The 20,178-nt window shown below is 41.3% G+C and overlaps 1 protein-coding gene across 6 annotated transcripts in view; it reads right to left on the bottom strand.

Annotated features, from left to right (window-relative positions):
- POMGNT2 (protein O-linked mannose N-acetylglucosaminyltransferase 2 (beta 1,4-)) overlaps positions 1-20,178 on the bottom strand; it is a 161,799-nt gene that overhangs the window by 128,013 nt on the left and 13,608 nt on the right. Inside the window, exon 1 of one of the 6 annotated variants that reach the window (XM_073003469.2) lies at positions 19,484-19,643. The exons of 4 other annotated variants lie outside the window; for them this stretch is intronic. The gene's annotated coding sequence lies outside the window, so the exon portion shown is untranslated. Of the gene's footprint in view, positions 1-19,483; positions 19,644-20,178 lie in introns of those variants that run through there. One more of the 6 variants, XM_078377338.1, reaches the window with a different exon arrangement.

The following is a 20,178-nucleotide window of genomic DNA, read 5'->3' as shown; positions in this document are numbered from 1 at the left end:
TTGTTTAAAAGAAAACCCCTTTCCTTAAAAAATTCCTTGAAATGTTCTTGAAGAATAACTTTTGAAAGGAACTAGGAAATGTTGACCATAATATATATTAAAAAGGTTGTGGTGACTTATTTTTGTTATTCATATAACTTACACTTCTCATCACACAACATAGTTATAAACAAATGTATTATATTATAAACAAATGATGGAACATGAAAAAGAAGTGACACATTATTACATTATTAGGGGAATGAAGTGGATGGTGGTTGTGGGGTTTTGCTTGTATGTATACCACCCAGAGTAGTGTGGAATTAACTAACTGGGCAATAAAACAAACAAGCAAAAATAAATAAGCAAGCAAGCATTCAGTTATTGGAATAAGTAGGAAAAATGATTCTTGGGAAAGTATCATAGGTAGACTTGCATTCATGGGACCATCTTATAGTTTCACTGCGTAACATATTCAAAATGACCAGAAGCTGGTGCTGGCAATGTCACCATCACTACCACCACCGTTATGATCACCAGCACAACGAGGACAAATATAAATACAAGAGAAAGTACCGTATCTGGAAGCTGAAGTGTTATTTTGGGGTGGGTTCGTCCCATGACCTTGTCTTCAAATTACTCCTGCATTTTCATGCTGTTGAGAGCCGGCAAAGGCATAGCAACAGCTTTACAAGTATATCCTGTGTGCATGCCCATATCCTTGGTGTAAAATTATCAGGCAATTCCTTTAATGCAAGTCTGCCATGATGCTTTCCCAAGGATCATGCTTGCTAACTGCTGCAGTCCCTGAATGTTCTGCTTCCTTTTTCTTTCTTCTGTCATCTGTTTATATCATATTTTGCCAACTGCACAGGAAAGCCTTGCTGGAACTCAGTGTTTTGTATCCAGTTTAGCATTCTGTTCCTGGGGCCTGACTTACATATGATCCCCCATCAAGGCACCTCCCTGTACGGTAAAGAAACTCACTACTGCTCATTGGCCTTGGTGTGCATCTGCATGTATATGTGCCCACATGTGCCCACACACAATACAGCAGGAGCAGGAAAGCTGAAACTTTCTTGATGTTTCAGGTCCTATAAACTGTGACTGCTGGCCATGCTGTCTGAATCTAGGGGGAATTGTATCCCCAAAAACCTATAGGGTACTGCACTGTTTACCCAGCTATGTCATCAAGTCAACTTTTATTTACAGAGACCCTTTTCAGTGTTTTCTAGGTAGCGAGTACTCAGAAGTGGTTCACCATTCCCTTCTTCTGGAGGCATTCTGGGACAGTGCAGCTTGCCCAGTGTTATATGGGATGGCTCTATTCACAGGAGGGCCAGTGGAGAATTGAACTACCAACCTCTGCCTCTGCAGCCAGAAACCTAACTCACTGAGCTATCCACTCAGCAAGACAGGAAGGTAAAATGAGGAACAGGTATACCCTGTAGAGCAGACTTCGGCAACCTACAATCCTTTAGAAGCTCCATCTTCTCTAATCAGCATAGCCAGTGATGAGGGATGATGGAAGGTTCAGTCTAACAATATTGCCCATCCCTGATGGACATATTCTGGCAATCCTAATGTGTATGGTTTGATCCTCTCAAAAGCCAGCAAACAGGTTGCTGATGCTTCTTAAATCAAAGCTACACCCATTCAAACTGACATGTGGAAGGCCTGCATCATATATGGCATTATATGTATATTGGGGGGGGGGAGGGACAGGAGAAGGCTTCTCCACCATGCAAAGTAAACACTTCTGAAATCAGGTTATGACTCTCAAAGTAGGTTAGCACCAAATACTTCAGAGGCAGGGCAGCAGGCCACCTGTCTGTGATTTGGCCCACATTGGATCAAAGTTAGCACAAAAGCTAGCCAGGAAACTATTTCCAGAAGCTAAGGAGATGTAAGTCCCTCCCCAAAACATTCCTTAGATTTAGATAAAGATGCAATTGAAAAAAGGGGACGTATCATCTTGCAAAAAGAAAGAGAAAATAATCCTTAATGTTGTAGCCCTGATTGCTATTGGTGTCAGCGCAAATCTCTAATGCTCTATTGAATCCTGATGCATGTTTTGCCTCATTGATACCTTCTGGCAAGTAGTACAAAGCAGCATTTCCTCTAATCATGCTAGAGCTGACTCTTCCTTTTCGTTCACTGCCTTTTTGTTCTCATAGTGACGCACGTAGCCTTCAAGCAGGAAAGGTAGGTGCAATCTGTTGGATGGAATTCAACAACACACATTCAACTGAAGGTATTTATGCACCCAGTCCCTCTAAGGACCAGTGTACAATGCAACAATCTAGCACTGAGTGTGTGCCATGTAGCAATATACCACAGAGCATCTACAGTTCTTTCTTTGACCTCTGAATAAGTGGATCCCCAAAGGGTTTGCTGCAGTCATGAGAGGAACCAAAGGATGTTTAGAAAAAGGATGCCACTAATTTATGGGGCCATTAATCAAATGTATTGGATCCAGAATTTCTTCATATTTAAATAAACCCACTACCTATTCCACCTAATGTGACTTAAGTTAGTCATTACTAACCAACTGGAACCCGGAACATTGTTTTTGAAAAGGAACTCATTGTTTTAGTCTTCACTTGTCAGCAGCCAGGTTGTTATCATTGTTCCAAATTTGCAAGCATTATTAGCACATTGCAGATTCATAATCAGCAGGCCAGAAAAACACAGGGAAATGCAGGTTCCTTCTTGTGGCTTAGTCTGATAGTGTACTTTGGAAACATTTCTAAAAGCATTTGAGACAGCAAAACCTTTTGGGATTCTGTGAATTGCCATCCAAAAATTAATTATTTCAAGCTCTAAAGGGGACATAAGTATTATCTGCAAAAAAAAAAAAAAAACATTTGATACAATTAGGAAACCCTTTGGATATGTCGATATTATTATGGCCTAGTGCATTATGAGACTTTTCTGACTTCTTTTTAAACAAGCATGTACAAGGGTGGAGTTCTCGGACTTCTTGTTTTATATTTGCAGAAGGACAAGTTTGATCTGCTACCACGCAGCTCTGCACCCTGGTGTTAGACAACCCAGCAGCTAGCTGTCACTTCTAGGTACAACTGTTCTTATTTTCTTTGGACATGCTTCATGGAAAATATTAGCCCACAGAGAAAACAAATGTTACGAGGATGTGATCCAAAGCTGCCGAAGTATTCAAGGAACTCTTGATGGAGACATACACTCAATGCACTGAGCAAAGTATTCCAGTCATGGGGCTAAGTGTCAAAAGAGAAAGAGACACGGATAGAACCACACTGGCTACTAATACTCTGAGCTGGGAATAGCTCCTGCTGGTACCTTAGGATGTCCAGTCATATTTGATTGAATGTGGAAGTTTATGTATGGCAAAGGTCTTGACCTTTTCCTGAAGCCTGGGATTCAATATGAAAACATTCCTTCACGGATTCGGTTCCTAATTCTGTTCAAGCAAATGAGCTTTACCCAATGACCAGGGACATACCTATGGACTGCCAAAGGTAATGCTGCCTCTGTAATATGTTCCCTGATCTTTTGCTTTCTTTGCTCAGTTCTGAGGCCATTTGGATTTGAAGTGTCTTTCAATAACTGGATATGCTTGGCCCCTTTCAGAGCATGTACAAGTTCCTTTCTGGGTTGGCACAGTCCTTTAGCCAGCAAGACTACAGAAGGATTCTGCAATTAGTAACTTAAAAAGCAACTTTCTTAAGCTCTGGTCATTTTCTTCTGAAAGACTTCTACATGAAGTAGAATCAGAGATGACAGCAATAGTATCTATGTGGCAGTTGCGGGCAGGGGTGGGGAGAGGCAAGCATATTACATGTGTGGGACAGAAGCGGGGAGCACATAAGGAAGCATCTTCTTTTCCTGTCTCCTCACTATGGTTGCTTCCTGCTGCCACTGAGGCATTTTTTTAATACCTGAGAAGAAAATGGCCCCAGGTAATTTGCCTCCCAGCAGAAGTGGGAGGCATTAATTGAATGAAGACTAACTGAGGTATGAAAATTGGAAGCCAAGATCAAATTAATTACTTAAAAAAGAAGCCTATTTTACCTTCTGCAAAGAATGCACTGAACAGACCTAAAGTCGTAATAGTGGGATAAAATGCGAGCATTTACTACAAGCCCACCTTTCTTTCCCAGTTAGCATATTATCCCATAGACCAGCCTAGTTTGACTTTGTCCTTTCAGATGTTGTGGATCCCAACTTCCATTAGTCCCAGGCAGCAATGGCTAATAATGCTGAGAGTTTATCGAGGATGATAGAGCAGTAGTCTAGATGGCCAGATATAACAGGTGTTGTCATCAGGAATGTGAGATTATGTATATTCTGTACAGTTCACCTGTTTTCCCTCCAGCAACATCAGTTCATCTCAGATAAGCGCCTCAACAATCAGACTATTTTCCAGTGAATTGTCACAACAGAATACTGAGTCAAAGCACATGCAAAGTATGGAGCTGAATGAAAGCACATCTTACAACAAAAAATAAATGCTGATACTATTGAATGAAGCAACACTTCTAACGACATACTAATCATAATGTTTAGTTTGACCCTTAGAAAAACGTTGAAAACACTTTATCCTAAAAAAAGGGGCTTTGGACTGTCTGTGCAAGGCAAAGTTAGAAAGATTAGTTATTGTTGCTGTTATTTATTTTTTTAGGCCACTTTGGAAGTTTTTTTAAATAAAGTGCAACATTTACTCATATTAAATAATTAATCCAATTTCTTATACTTTTTGTTTGTCCCTATCTTTTTTGTTTGCCAGACTGATTTGCTGTATGAGCTGATTTTGTTTCTTTGCTGGTGTGCCCATTTTGGTTATGTTTTATCAGTATTCCTGTTTTATATTCTAGTTTCTGACTTTGTGAGCCCTGCCAACCCCACCCCTACTGTGCCCAGCGACTGATGGCTCCCCTGGCAATAATTCTAAGATTAGAAGCATGCACAGAAACAACTTTTATTAACAGAGTCTGGCTTGACCGCTGTTCCTCCCTCTGAGGGTTCCCTGGAAGGTTAAGTTCTTCGCACTAACCCTCTAGGCAATGCCTTTTCAAGGGGGACCCCAGTTGATTTCAGTGGAAGCCCCAAGAATCCTAGCCTGAAAAAGCAGGAAGAAAGGATGTTACCCACTCTTGGATGCAATCCTTACAGTTTGGGTGGATACAACTGAAAGAGGGGTATCTGAGAATGTTTGCCGCTTCTTCCAGAATTGCCCTTGCTGCTTGCTGGTAGTTGTGCTGCCAGAGCGACAATTGCATTGGGGTAGGCGCTGTGGCTCCCATTGGTTGGCAGGGTCTCCAAGGTTGTGATGGCAGCAGTGGTCCCTCAGATGGGGTCAGCGTAGCGGCTCCTGATCCTTGGCCCCTTCTTCAACCAAATGGACTAGGCAGGAGGATTTTGCTGCATGGATCTTCCTCATGGACCTCTACTTCCCTGGCGGAGCAGAACATTGGATCCCAGGCATCCACCACCTCTCCCCAGCTTTCTTTCTCTTCCTCTGATGTACCCCATCCCCTCCTTCTACTACCAAAGAGGAAGACTCTGAGTCTCCCTGCTCTTCCTCTTTATATTGGCCACCATCTCTGCCTCCTTCCTCTACAGGTGCCCCTCATCTGGTTCCTCCACCATGAACAGCTGCCGTCTCTCTTCTTTGTTTGCCAGGAGCCTGGGACCCAAGGTGTTGGAAGATGAGGGGAGACAGCTCATCCAGGGCACCAGTGGTGACCTCCTCACAGACTTTTAACTTTTGCTTTGCTCTGGGTAATGTATGCCTTAGAATAAGAGCAAGACATACGATTTTTATTTCAAAAATTCAAGAAGAAGAAGAATGACTGGTGCCAAAATAGTTTGTTAAAGTTGTTCTTAAGTAGAGGCATTTGAGAAAATTGTTCAGCTGACTACTGTAAAGGTATAATTATGGTAAAATATTATGCTAAGACTATTTATTCTTATTTTATGTACTTATTTATGCACATTAATTTTGAATAAGTGATAAATGAATTTTATGATCAAATTAAAAACACATACAACACACACATTGAAATCATGAAGGAATGCAACTTAACATTATTTCCAACAACCTAATAAAACTGTGGGGCACAATTTAAAGGATTACTAGCAAAAGTGTTGACTTAAGCCCTATTCCTTCAAGTGATCTATTCAACTTGAGGCTATCAATTGGGCTTAGCCCAATCTTTCCTTAATGAATAGAACAAGAAAGGCAGAAAAAATCACTGTAACACCCCTCCTCCAAAACTGTGAAGAAGAAGGAGAAAAATGCTAATCCCATTTGGTTAATGGAAACATGTAATTGCAATATTGTTCTTTATGCTGCTTACTTATCAACCCCAGATCAACTCCAGAAGCCAGTCTGAAACTGGTTACAGTTGCAGCTGCTCCCTCAAGATTCTTGTGATGTTAATTTAATTATCATGAATTCTTTCTTAGACATAAGCCCTCTGAATACAATTCCCATAGTTAGTTTATTGCTCGGAGATCATAACAGCTAAATGACTTTTTAAAAAATTTAAATTTATGTTGCAAATATGTCCCAAGAGATGACAACATACTTCTCTTTAAGACAAAATGTGTTCTATTTATTTAGTTAATTGTCTGGATTGAAATTGAAGCCCTGAGGGGAAAAAATCAGGCTTTATATTGTAATTCAGAACAAAGACCATTGTTTCAATCAAGAAACCAAGCATTTATGCACTAAAACCAAAGAGGATTTCCTCCAACCATATGTACCCAGAACATTTAAGGCGGTTTTGTTTTTCTTTATTTCATGTATTTCCCCAATTGGTCCTTAAAATATAAGGCCCACCATTCACTAAAATGTGCACCTGATTTTGACTAGACCATTCTCCTTTTGTGGTCATACATGAGCAATGGCCAAGTGACATTGAACCTTGGGTTTACAGAGATGAGCAGGGGGATGCTGAGGACAGGTCACTCATTCATAGGGTTGCCATAAAAGTTGGAGGCTACTTGACAGCATGTAACAACAACAAAAAGAGTATAAGGAGCTGATTCATCTAATCTTTTAAAAACAATGTTTTGGGAATAATTTTCCAAATCTTACCTTCAAACCATTGTTTCTAAAAGATACATCAATTGCTTGTCTTCCTGTTTAATACAAAATCACAGTTTTAATGTTAACGTGTTAAAACTGATATGGTGTTACCAACCTCTGCATTTATTAGAGAAATACATTAAAAGAGAAAAGATAATAGTAATTATAGTTCTAATTAAATAATGCAAAAATGGAAGGCATAAAGGCTGCTCACAAATTTTAGGAAAAGAACAGTGGGGCTTGGCAGAATCAGGAAATGACATTCCAAACACTGAAAATATGTCTATGCTGAAGGAAGATCAGCAAAGGCTAGGACAGGTAAAGGACAGTCTATAAAATCTGAAAAGGTACCTTCCTCACCATGTCTCTTCTTGTCTGTGCAAAGAAATGCATGTTCACTGAAAACTGAGCTGCACCCATCACATTCCAATGTGTTCCTCATGTGAAAATGAACAATATATTTCATAACTCATGAAAGCTCAGTGGTTTAGGTGTCTGGCTGCAGACGGAGTTCAATTCTCCACTGTGTCTCCTTGACAGGTGCTGGACTTCATGATGCAGAGGGTCGTTGCAGTTCTAAGATTATGATGATGATTTAAAGAGGTGGGAAGCACATAGCCCAGTACTATGGTTTCTTGCTTGCTTGCTTCCTTCCTTCTTTGTTTGCTTGCTTCCTTCCTTCCGTCTCCAAAGCCAGAAGGTCAAATAAGGCAACCCTAATCAGCAGACACCGACTCCATAACATATAGAGGATTGTGGAAAACTTTCATGCTCTTATGTTTTTCACTATCCACATTGGAAAAACAGAATATTGTCTGCTGGCATTTCTGTCTCTCAGCATTCAGCTCTAAATATTTATTTATATATTTAAGTCTACACAAAACATCTGACTTCTTGTTGGCAGGTGGTATCTAAGGACCAGAAGGCACAACTTGCAAGTAGCTAAGGACTTAATCTTTGCTGATGATAAATATAGAGCTGGTGACTGAGCTGAGACTAATTTGACAGATTATAATGGTACTGCAAGAAAACATATACAGGAAAAGCTTTCCCTACTTCTATTCCCCATGTCATCTTTCATTTGGTGGATATGATCAAATAAAAGTAATGGCTGCTGGCTGAAATCTTTAACATGGTTTCACCATCTGCCTGAAAATCAATGTAGAAGACAACACAGCAGTGTGTCAATTTAGAGATGGTGTGAATTTCCCCTAAAAATTAAATAAATTGGAATGCCCACATTAACATCTGCAATCTCCACTGTGTGTTCAAAGGTTGACCCAGACTTTCTGTCCTCACCCCCAAACTAGTCCTAACTCAGAGTAAAAGAAATGGTGCCATCTTATACATAATCAGAAAGGAGGTCATCCATCACAAAAAGCTTTGGGAGGTGGTGAGCATGCCAGCGCTGGAGGCATTCAAGAGAAAATTGGACAACCATCTGTCAGATCTACTTTGATGTGGATTCTTGCACTAAGCAGGGGGTTGGACTCAATGGCCTTACAGGGCCTTTCCAACTCACTTATTCTATCATTCTATGATTCTAAGGCAAGAGTGTGTCTGTACATATGAACACTGAAAATAATATTGGTAATATTAAAATTTAAAATGCACCCACTAGAGAAAGGGAGACAGCGACCAGTACGTTTGCTATGTTAGCAACCCATTCTCTGAATTTCAGAGCCAAAATCTGAGGCTTTTGGTGTGTCCGGTTGATGTCACATGCAAGTGTTAAAGGGGGTGTAACTTCACTGAAGCCAGCACATGGGTGGAAATTGGAACTATAGGAATTTGTATAAAACCTAGCTAACTAGGTAACATAGCAACCCATAGCCAAGCAAGTGAAAAAAAAAAAACATTGGTGGTCTTCTTAGGCACCCTTCAGTCTCGAAAGACCATGATAACACGCTCTGTATGAGTGTCCTCTCCAGAGCACGAAGCCTGGGTAGAATAATATGGAGGATATGCTGTTACCCAAGCAGCAAATCCCCCCTCTCCACATCGCTGAAATAGTCCGATGGAAAGGCAAGAGCCAATATAACTGGTTCCAGCGACGTCGCAGGAGTTGGCAGAATGACACGAACTGCCTCTGGGACTCCGGCTCTGGATTTTGCCTCGAGGTTTACTCCTGAAGCCTTTTCCATCAGTGGATATAGCCACAAGGCAGTGGAGGTTTGAAATCTGAGTTTTCCTTCTCCTGGTCTCCAGTGGAAGGTGGCAAAATACACCCAGCACTTGCAGCAGTTTTTTTAATTATCCCTACCAGAGTTTGCAATCCACATGACCTTGTCTATAGCAAACATGAAGCATGATGCTGTATTGCTGCCAGGACTTGTGCCTCAAGAAGGCTCATGAGTTGCGGTACTAGTGGTCCACTCCCTGCTTTGCTTTGAAGGACAAAATGGACCCATGTGCATGTACCCACTGTAGGATATCCATTTACACGTCACTAAATAAATAAAATCTCCATCAGCAAAATAAGTAATCAGAACAAGCACCTTCCATATAATGGGATGTGTTAATTTACATGCACAGATGCAAAACAAAAAATGATTTTTAACACTTGAAAAAATGGTGGTACAGTCACCTGAGTGGAGAAGGCAGATCTGTGCCTGCTGAGCCTGCTGACTAAGTGCTAACTGCAGCTGAACAAATTTGAGTTTCTTGATCTCCCTCCATCTGGTTCTCTGTCATCAAGCCTGATTTCGACTAGAAGATCTCAAAACAGAGGATGCAAAGGGCATAGGATATTGGCTGGGGCAGAGGAAGGTGAAAGAAAGGACTTTCAGCAGAGGAAGGTGAGAAAAAGGTGGTTAGTTTCTTGACTGAAGCAAAAGCCACATGTTCAAAGTGAGGAGATGGGAAACACAGTGAGGCAACAGTGTCAGTGGTGGGCTGCTTCTTCTTCCTCCCCATTTACAACCATTGGGCAAAGAAACATCTAGCATCTGTCAAGGTGTTGCTTTGCCCACTTGAGCAGCTTGGCAGGGACAGAGTGGACATGCACCATGGGAAGAAGGGTCATGGCAAGATGCTTCCTTGCTTCTCAACCCCTACCCTTGAGCTTTGTTCTGAACTTGGGGCAGCTCAGCACCCTGTCTTTTAGACTGTACTTAGGTCCTGCCTGCCTGAGAAGGGCTCCGTCCGCCTACACAATGTAGTGCAGGATGGGATGGGATAGGATAAGACAGTGGTTTCCAACCTTTTTTTACTTGCATACCCCCTTGGCAGCCTATTTTGCTAAACTGCACAATTCCCATTCACAAAATGTTTGCAATTAATATTTCAAATTTATATATTCTAAATAAATAGCCCAATAATGGGATTTAAAAGCAATGCAATAATGAGGTGAATAGATAGTGTATATACTGTATATTTACATTCAAAATGCAAAGGATACAATTATTTCAAGTAAATACATCACGGAAGACCTGGAACGTCTCAATCGCTGAACACTGCTCACAGAATTGACTGAAGTGCCTGCATATATATGCATAAATAACAGCATAAGAACACTCAAATGTTAGTGAAACCGAAGAGAGTGAAAGTTGTGCCTGTGAAGGTTGTGCTGCTGAGCATGTGCACTCTATTGGTGTGTTCACAACACATTGTTTAGGGAAGGACTCCCCAACATTTGCCAAAATAACAAAGTGAGGAAAATAGCATTTCTTGAGGTTAAATAATGCAGAAAACCCACTCCACCTCTCATCATGAGGTTCAATTAATTTCACAACTTTTGAGTTATTTCTTTTCTTACACTATTAACATACCGTATGTAGCTTTTTTTCGCCATTATTCCTTTCCCCCCCCCCCCATGTACTCCTGGGGGTACATATACCCCAGATTGGGAATCATTGGGATACAGCAGCAGTTTATTGAGGATCAAAAAGGTCCTACACTAAAAGCCCAGTGCAAAGTGAGATAAGAGAAAGGTCATGTGGGTGTCAAAGGAATTTATCCATTGTGTAAGTGGAGAACCTCATCAAGTGCAAATGCTCCATCTGGAAAAGCCTTAAATGACATGGGAAGAATTCTTTTGAATTTTGAAGATTCAATACAAAAATTGCTCACTGAGGGGAATAATGAATGATGTACAGTGGTGCCTCGCTAGACAGTTACCTCACATGACAGTTTTTTCGCTAGACATTGACTTTTTGCAACAGCTATAGCAATTCACAAAACAGTGATTCCTATGGGGGAATTTCACTGGATAATGTTTGGTCCCTGCTTCACAAACCAATTTTCGCTAGACAACAAATTTGACAGCTCCCTCCTCACTCGCAAAACGGGTGTTTTCGGGACCTAAGCTTTGCAAGACAGCTATTTAAACAGCTGTTTGGCGGTTCGCAAAGCGGCTTTCCTATGGCCGATCTTCGCTAGACAACGATGATTCTTCCCCTTTGGAATGCATTAAACAGGTTTCAGTGCATTCCGATTGGGAAATGCTTTTCGCTAGACAATGATTTCGCTAATTCAGTGGAATGGATTATCATCGTCTAGCGAGGCACCACTCTACAGGCATGATCCCAGAGTTAGGGTATAGTGGTTCCAAACCTTCCTGGATGGTTGAACTCAGAAGATGGTGTTGGGGAATCATGCTTGACAGCCTAGCTGTTAGATGAGGTCAAATAAATTGAAATTTAATCTAGACAAGACAGAGGTGCTCCTGGTCAATAAAAAAGGCAAATCAGGGGATAGGGACTCAGCCTGTATTGTGTGGGGTTACACTCCCCCTGGAAAAGTCAAGTTTGCAGCTGGGGTGTGATGCTGGATTCAACCCTGAGCATGGATGCACAGGTCTTGGCAGCCAGGAACATATTTGTGTAGTTAAAGCTGGTGCATCAGCTGCACCCATTCCTTGAGATGTCTGATCTGGCCATGATGACACATTCCTTAGTTATATCCCTTTTGAATTACTGCAGTATGCTGTATGTGAGGCTGCCTTCGAAGAGTGGGTGGAAACTTCAGCCAATTGCTGCAGCCAGACTGCTAGCTGGTTTCGAGGAGTGTATCTCCCTTATACCACAGCTTCACTGTCTGTTTCTGGGCCCAATTCAAAGTGCTGGTTATGACTCATAAAGCCATATAAAGCTTAGATCCAGGCTATCTGGAAGACGGTATCACCTCAAATAAGCCATATTGGCTCTTAAGATCCTTTGAGAAGGACCTTCTCTCAGTTCTCCCACATTCCCTGGGTCATTCAGTGAGGACACAAGAGAAGATCTTCTGAGTGGCTGTTCCCAGTGCAATGCACTGTTCTGTGAGGTTGTCCCTCTTGTTTTTCCACTGTCAGACAAAGACCTTTCTTTTCAGGCAGGCTTTTAAGCAACAAGTGGGGGGGTCTCAGGGATGCTGTATTTTTGGAATGTATCGTTTTAAAAATGCTTTTAAAAATGTTTTTAATTGTGGCTTTAATACTGATACACGGTGAATTGATTTTTAGTATCGATTTTTATTGTGGAATTTTAAAGTCTGTGATTTCTGTACAGTTGTAACTGCTGAGCTGCCCTGGGTCCCTCTGGGAAGAAAGGTGACATATAAATAACAAACAAACAAACACATGGGACTCTGGCAGCCTCAAATAGTAAGTAATGAGGCCAGGCTTTTCTAAAATAACATCCCAAGCTCTGCTTCCTCCTGCCCATCTATTTTGTTGTGGAAAATTTGAATCATCAGCACCCCACCGACTGGTTTTTTTCTCCTGTAAAGTTCAGTGGAACTGCCAGGAGCTAAAACAGGGACTGACCATTACGTAGTGGAACAAAAGCAATCCCCTAGAGATCTGAGGCACTGGAGAAATAAGTGTTCTCTACAAATGCTAATGCCCACCATAAGGTGACGGTCTGATCAGAGCATGACTCCTTGTTTCCTGTGAGGTTATTATGTACCAGGGAGAAAATGGCTGATTGAACAGACAGAAATAGGATCTCATTTCAACAGGCAAAGAGACACAGCTGTCTTTGGGACTGACTCTGCTGGCTCAAGTGCCCACCTAGACTGGCCCTAACATTGGACGAAGAGAGGCAGTCATGTCAGGTGGTAGGTGCTGAGGGGGAGGGTCAAAGAGCATGTTGGAAAACAGCTGCACAAGCTCCTTATAACCCAAAAGATAACCTGCTGGTCTTGGCTGCAGTGCAGGATGGTGCCTTGCCCCATGGTTAAAGTAAAATTCTGTTGCCCATCCGGCCAGCATCAGTACGTTACTTGGAATAGAGAAGGAGAGGATGCCCTCTTGTCCTTTGCTTCAGGTAGCAAAACATCCCAGGGCAATCCTGCTCCTCTGTTTTTGCACAGCCTGGTAGAATCCAAAGGTTGGAAACATTCTTCTTTGGACTACATGTCCCAGAATCTCTGGCAAGAATGGCCTCTGATCATGCTGGCTGGGCATTTCTGGAAGCCCTGGTCTGAAAAAAACAACAACTACCCAACAATTCTTCAGTGCACCGACAGAATTGCACGTACATGCATGCCATTTATCAAGAGGTTGGCAGTGAAAGGCATCTACCAGATACCACCTACCCGATAAGTGCTTGATAAGAAGTGCTGCCCAAACTTCATCCAATGTCTCATGCCCTCCCAAGAATTATCAGCAGTTTAAAGACCACAAGTGACAAATGAAACTGGACCTCCAGGAATTCTTGAATCCATCCCAGCTTTATTCAGCACAGGATCGGACACACACTTTGCCAGTGCAACAACAGCAACAGCCTATGAGATGTTAAGCTCCCTCTGTTTAATGCTCTGACAGGGTGTCAGGTTCAGCCTCTTATGCTGTCAGTGTGAACCTGGAGCAAATGTCTCCCAGGAATGCAGCCCCTCAAAGCACAAACCAGACCTAATCCATTATCTTGGCTGCCAAAAGCACATACCTCTCCAACCATGGTACTAAACCACATTGCATTGGCTCTCACAGTCATGTTGGCATTCCTCTCAGTTTAAAGTGATCCTTTCACCTTCTTAGCTTCTTGTCTTAGAAGAATTGTTCATTTTTTACAGACTCAATGTTTTCTGTAGCTTTAAATCATTTACATTAACCAAGTGCGGAACCTATAGTGAGAATCCCAGTTCTTTTCTCAGTTCTATGGAGTACGTAATTTTCTTCAGAAAATGAAAGAAAATGATCCACGTTCTGATTTAGATTTTGGCCACCATGAGTTGTATTTTCGAAAGTCCAGTGCTTTGCCAGTATCTCCTTTTAGATCAATTCCAACAAAGTAGAAAGAAATGTGTGGAAGAAGGAGATTAGGACTGTTGTTGATAGATCACCCACCCACAAATCTCAATGCATTCAAAGCGACAAAGACAGGGATGTGGTGGCGGCTTTAGACATGCAGGATCTCTTGACAGTTCCCACTCCCATAGATGCCACCAAAGAAGGGTGAAGACTATGGGCAGCTGTGTTGATTTAGCACTTTCACCCTTTATCAGGAGGTATTTTGTAAAGCTAATGGGTCTTAATTGCCCAGTTAAGGGGGAAAATACTACAAAATAATAACAGGGATGTTGTTGTTGTTGTTTAGTCGCTAAGTCGTGTCCGACTCTTCGTGACCCCATGGACCAGAGCATGCCAGGTCCTCCTGTCTTCTACTGCCTACCAGAGTTTGGTCAAAAAATAACAGAGATACCTTACGTCAAATGATGTCACTGGGTGAATTAATTCTCTGCATCTCATTGGCTACTCTGATTGCAGGTAAGCCTAGAGAGAACAGAAAAACCTGAAAGGGTTGCAGATGATGTTGTCCCACTTAAGCAAAAAAATCCTGGTGCTTCAGCCTGGCTTCAATATACTGCTGGTCTCAGCCGTATGAGCATGTACATGTATGCCCAGATGTGAATATGGCATCTGCAAACAATCTACATACTTACCTTCTCTAGAATAGGTATCATGTAGTGTGATCATGTGTGGGTTCTTATGCCCCTATACAAAGCTTGAGCTGAGCTCAGTGAGTTCAGGCATTTGGTTGTGAGGTTGGGAGTCTAATTCTCCACTATGTCTCTTGGGAAAAGAGACAGCCTGTGTAGTCTTGAGCAAGCTGAATGGCCCCAAAGCATCTCCAGAAGAAAGGATTGGTAAAACATTTCTGAGTACACTTCTGGAAATATATGCTTACTAGTCTTAGAATCTGGGTGCTGTTTGGATGCCAATGTGTTCAATCATATTAGTTCTGAAAAATGTTGGTTGCCATCTCTCTTTTCTGAGAGATTCTTCAACACCTATCTGGTGCATGTTTTCAACATAGTCTTCTCCATGTTGTGTATACAGAATTTGGCTAGTGCAGATGAAAGAATTTTGTTTTCCAACCCATATGTGAAAAAGAAGAAGAGGAAGAAAATATTCACAAGTTTAATTGAGGCAGAAAGAACATGAGGGTTAAAACATTGAAATACAGGAAAAAGTGAAAGGAGCTGATCTTCCTTTCCCATGAACATGTGTCTTTCTAGAGAAATGGGGTACAGGGGTTGAATGCAGAAATGCTATCTGTATTTTGATGTCTATACATTCTCTCATGTGCTGCTGAACCTGTGAACATGTGTATGTTGGAAGCAGGGGCAGTGGTCAGGACCCCATGTTTTTCCTTTCCATGCCTTCATTTGTCATTTCTACACAGAGAAGAATTACTGAACAGGCATAATAATTCCTCAAAGTTTTAAATATAGACTGTACTTCTGAATTAAACATACACATAATTTTTCACTTCTTTTTTTATAATTCAGTGTTTCAGAGATAATATCTCATTCTCTCACAGTGTCATTTTTAAAACATTATCAAGATGCTAAATCTAGCTTCATTATAACTGGTTAGCACAGACTGGAAAATGGAGTAAGAAGCTCTTAAATGTTGTCTTCTTCGACTCAATTGCCTCAAAGTGTCTGATGTAGAATTAGATGCTTTCTTGTACATTCATGGCCAAAAATATTGGCACCCTTGTAATTCTGTCAGAAAATGCAACCCTTCTCTCAGAAAATTGTTGCAGTTGCAAATGTTTCAGTACTCACATGTTCATTTTTTTGGTTTGCATTAAACAACAACAAAAAACAGACAAGAAAAGTCAAATCTGATACAGTGGTGCCTCGCATAACGAGCGCACCGTTTAACGATGAATCCGCATAGTGATGCGGATTTTGTAATCGCTAATGTGATCGCATACCGATGTTTTATCGCATTGCGATGGGGGAACAGCTGTTCGGCGGTTCCAAAATGGCCACCAGAACACCCAAAATGGCCACCGGAACACCCAAAATGGCAGCCAGAACACCCAAAATGGCCGCCGGAACATGGGGAAACATCGCAGAACGGTGAGTTTTGGGCCCATTTGGAACTTCGTTTAATGCGTTCCAATAGGGTTTTCCATTCCGTTTAGCGATGTTTCCCCATAGCGAAGGTTAATCCAGAACGGATTAACCTCGCTATGTGGGGCACCACTGTACAATCCCACACAGAAACCCAAAAATGCATTGGCCAAAATTATTGGCAACCTTAATATTTGGTCACATACCCCTTGGAAAAAATAACTGAAATCAATGGCTTCCTGTAACCATGAATGAGTGTCTTACACCTCTCTACTGGAATTTTGGATCACTCTTCTTCTGCAAACTGCTCCAGGGCCTTCAGATTTGAAGGATGCCTCCTCCCAATTGCTGTTTTGAGATCTCTCCACAGGTGTTCTATGGGATTCAGATCTGGACTCATTGCTGGCCATTTCAGAACTCTCCAGCACTTTGTAACCATTTCTGGGTGCTTTTTGAAGTGTGTTTCGGGTCATTGTCCTGCTGGAAGACCCATGACCTCTGGTGGAGACGCAGCTTTCTGACACTGGCCAGTATGTTGCACCCCAAAATTATTTGGTAATCATCAGATTTCATGATACTGTTCACACAGTCAAGGCATCCAGTGCCAGAAGCAGCAAAGCAACTCCAAAACATCTTTGAACTTCCACCATGTTTGACTGTAGAGACTGTGTTCTTTTCTTTGAATGCCTCGTTTCTTTTTCTGTAAACAGTGCCATGATGTCCTTGACCAAAAAGCTCTACTTTTGTCTCATCTGTCCACAGTACATTCTCCCAGAAGGATTGTGGTTTTGTCACATAAGTTTTGGCATACTCCAGTCTTGCTTTTTTATGCCTTTGTGTCAGCAGTGGTGTCTTCCTGGGTCTCCTTCCATAGCGTCCCTTTTCATTCAGATGGCGATGGATAGTGTGAGCTGATACTGTTGTATCCTGTGTCTGCAGATCAGCTTGAATTTGTAGGGAAGTTAATCTGGGTTCTGTATTCACCATTTGAACAACCCTTTGTTGTAATTTTTCAGTAATTTTGCTCTTCCGTCCATGTCTAGGGAGGTTAACTACAGTGCCATGGGCTGAAAACCTCTTGGTGATATTACACACAGTGGACGTAGGAACACTAAGATCTCCGGGGATGGACTTGTAGCCTTGAGATTGTTGATGTTTTTCCACAATTTTTTCTCTTAAATCCACAGACAACTCTTTACACTTCATTCTTTTCTCCATGCTCAGTGTCACACACAACTCAAAGTCAACTTTTCTCCATCTTAACTGGTTGCAAGTGTGATTACTATATTGCCCACACCTCCTACTTGCGACAGGTGTGTCTAAATACAAATTAAAGGAACATCACATGCTTAAAAAAACAATTATTTCTTGCAATTTAGACAGGGTGCCAATAATTTTGACCAGAGCATTTTTGGGTTTCTGTGTGGGATTGTATGAGATTTTACTTTTCTTCTCTGTGTTTTTGTGTTGTTCCAATGCAAACCAAAGAAATGAACATGTGAGTACCGAAACATTTGCAACTGCAACAATTTTCTGAGAGAAGGGTTACATTTTCTGACAGAATTGCAAGGGTGCCAATATTTTTGGCCATGACTGTATATCAAAGATTCGGACATATGACTCAGTTGTCGTTGGCTGTGTCTCTCATCCTCCTTGCCTTGCTGGCTAGGGCTGATGGGAATTGCAATTAAACACATCTGGATAGGCACATGTTGCCTACATTTATCATACAACCTTGTACAATATTGTACATTGAGGGTCAAACTATGCATAAGGGATAGCAGGTCTTTGGAGCATGAAATCACATTCACATTCTAAAGTGCAAAGAAGCAAGAATACCTGAAGTTAGAATCCAGGCGGATGACTGCCTTATGCCTTCCAGAAATGGCACCAGGAGCAGCATATCAATCAAGGGCTGACCAGGCCTCTGTGACAGCGTATAATCACATCCAGCTAGTATGAACCCAGGTGCAAGAGATCCATCAGCTGTCACAGAAGGCACAGACCAAGCTGACTGAAGCCCAGACATAGGATCTCATGAAAGGAAAGGAAGAGGAAACTTGAGTGCCCACCAGTCAACAAGTCAGCATGGAGGGAACAGAAGAGGTCTACCTTTGTGAAGACTGACTAGGTTGCAAGCCTAGAGGACATTATAGGACTCAGTCTCTGGAACAGGATACCAGCAGAGACACAATAGGCTCCTTCTCTCCTTGTGCTCAGGAAACTGTTGCACACAGAACTGTTCAAAGCTGCCTTTAACAACTGAGCCTCCAAAATGCTATTAATATTTTAATTTTTTTAGTATTTGTTTTTTGGTTTTTTTTAATGATTTGTAAATTTTAACTTGAAAACTGTCCAGCATAGTGCATGCACTGATGGGGCAGTATATAAATCAAGAGCAAGCAAGCTAGAAAGGCTCTGGCAGACCGTGTCTCAGTAATCTTACTTGCAGACAAAGCATATCTCACAATGCTGAATCAGAATATAAAATTATCTCATTTGCAAACTATGGGAGGTGTAAGAAGTTTGTAATCATCAGATACCTTTCAGACCCTCTACTAGTGTTGTGTTAAACCTCACATGATATAATTTGTTATCTTGGCCAGCAACAAGTCAGATGCTATGAATACAAATTACGTATTAACTTGCCTCAAACAAATTAATACAAAATTGGGACCACCGATTATAATTATATTAATACTATTAATACCAGCTAATATGTTTTAAACATGACCTAGAAAGGTAATCAGATGCACACCCAAACTCCTGCTTCTAAACATATGTCTATGTATTTATCTACATAGCTTTTTGCTGAAAACATTCTAAAGTCTTACAGTTATGGAAAAACTGCAGGCACAAATGCTTAAAAATGTGGGAAATCAAAACTTGAGGTGCCGGCAAATACTAAAGTCAGATTTCAACTTAAAATACAGTACTAGAAATACCAAAAGTAATGTTGTAATTGCATTCTAAAAATGCAGGAGTTTACAGAGAAAAGAGGCACAATGAAAAAGCAAAAATACATCTTTTAAAATATCAAAGTTCTTAAAAGAAAGATAATAGTAAATAAAATACATTCCTTAGTCTTTAAGCATTTTATAAAAACACACACTGAATATTACTAAATAATATTCTCACCCAGCCAAGGCAGCCGTGTGCCAATCTGGGTACTTGGCTGCAGAAGCAGAGACCTTGAGTTCTATTTCCCAATGTGCCTCCTAGGAGAAGAGCCAGTTTGTGTAGCCTTGGGCAATCTACACAGTTCCACAACACACATCTTTACCCAGAACAAGGGAGTGGCAAACTGCTTGTGAGTGACCCTGGAAAGGGTCACCATAAGTCATAACTGACTTGATGGCATATAATCTTTACCTACAACAACAAAAGAGATAATGAGCAATGTAATAAGGAGTGTAATGTCAAAAGCACAGATAGCTGACAGCTTTGCAGTGGGTTACATGCTGAACTACTTTAAAAAAGGTAATTTCTCAGGCACTGAGTAAGCATTCCCTAACCTTTTGTTCCTTTCTAAGACCAGATTTAAAGACTGGGGAAAAGAGCCCATCATTTCTGAGAAATCCTGCTTTGGAAAACATTTAAAATATGCTGCAGAAAAAAAAATTAGATTATGCCTGTGAGTGCTTTGTTGCATTTTCCAAAGGCAGCAGAATAGCTTCCTTATATTCATACCATGTGTGTTCCTAAAAACCTGTGGCATGCAGTGTACTGCCAGTGATTCTTCCAACAGCTGAAGCACATCTGCTTTCTTCAAGGGCATCAAGCTGACAAAGAGTCAATGTTGTGTAAGTTTGGTTTCGGTTACTATAACTGCA

This window comes from Pogona vitticeps, chromosome 6 (assembly GCF_051106095.1).
Source record: "Pogona vitticeps strain Pit_001003342236 chromosome 6, PviZW2.1, whole genome shotgun sequence".
Lineage (NCBI taxonomy): Eukaryota > Metazoa > Chordata > Lepidosauria > Squamata > Agamidae > Pogona > Pogona vitticeps.
This window is presented reverse-complemented; position numbering and strand designations above follow the sequence as displayed.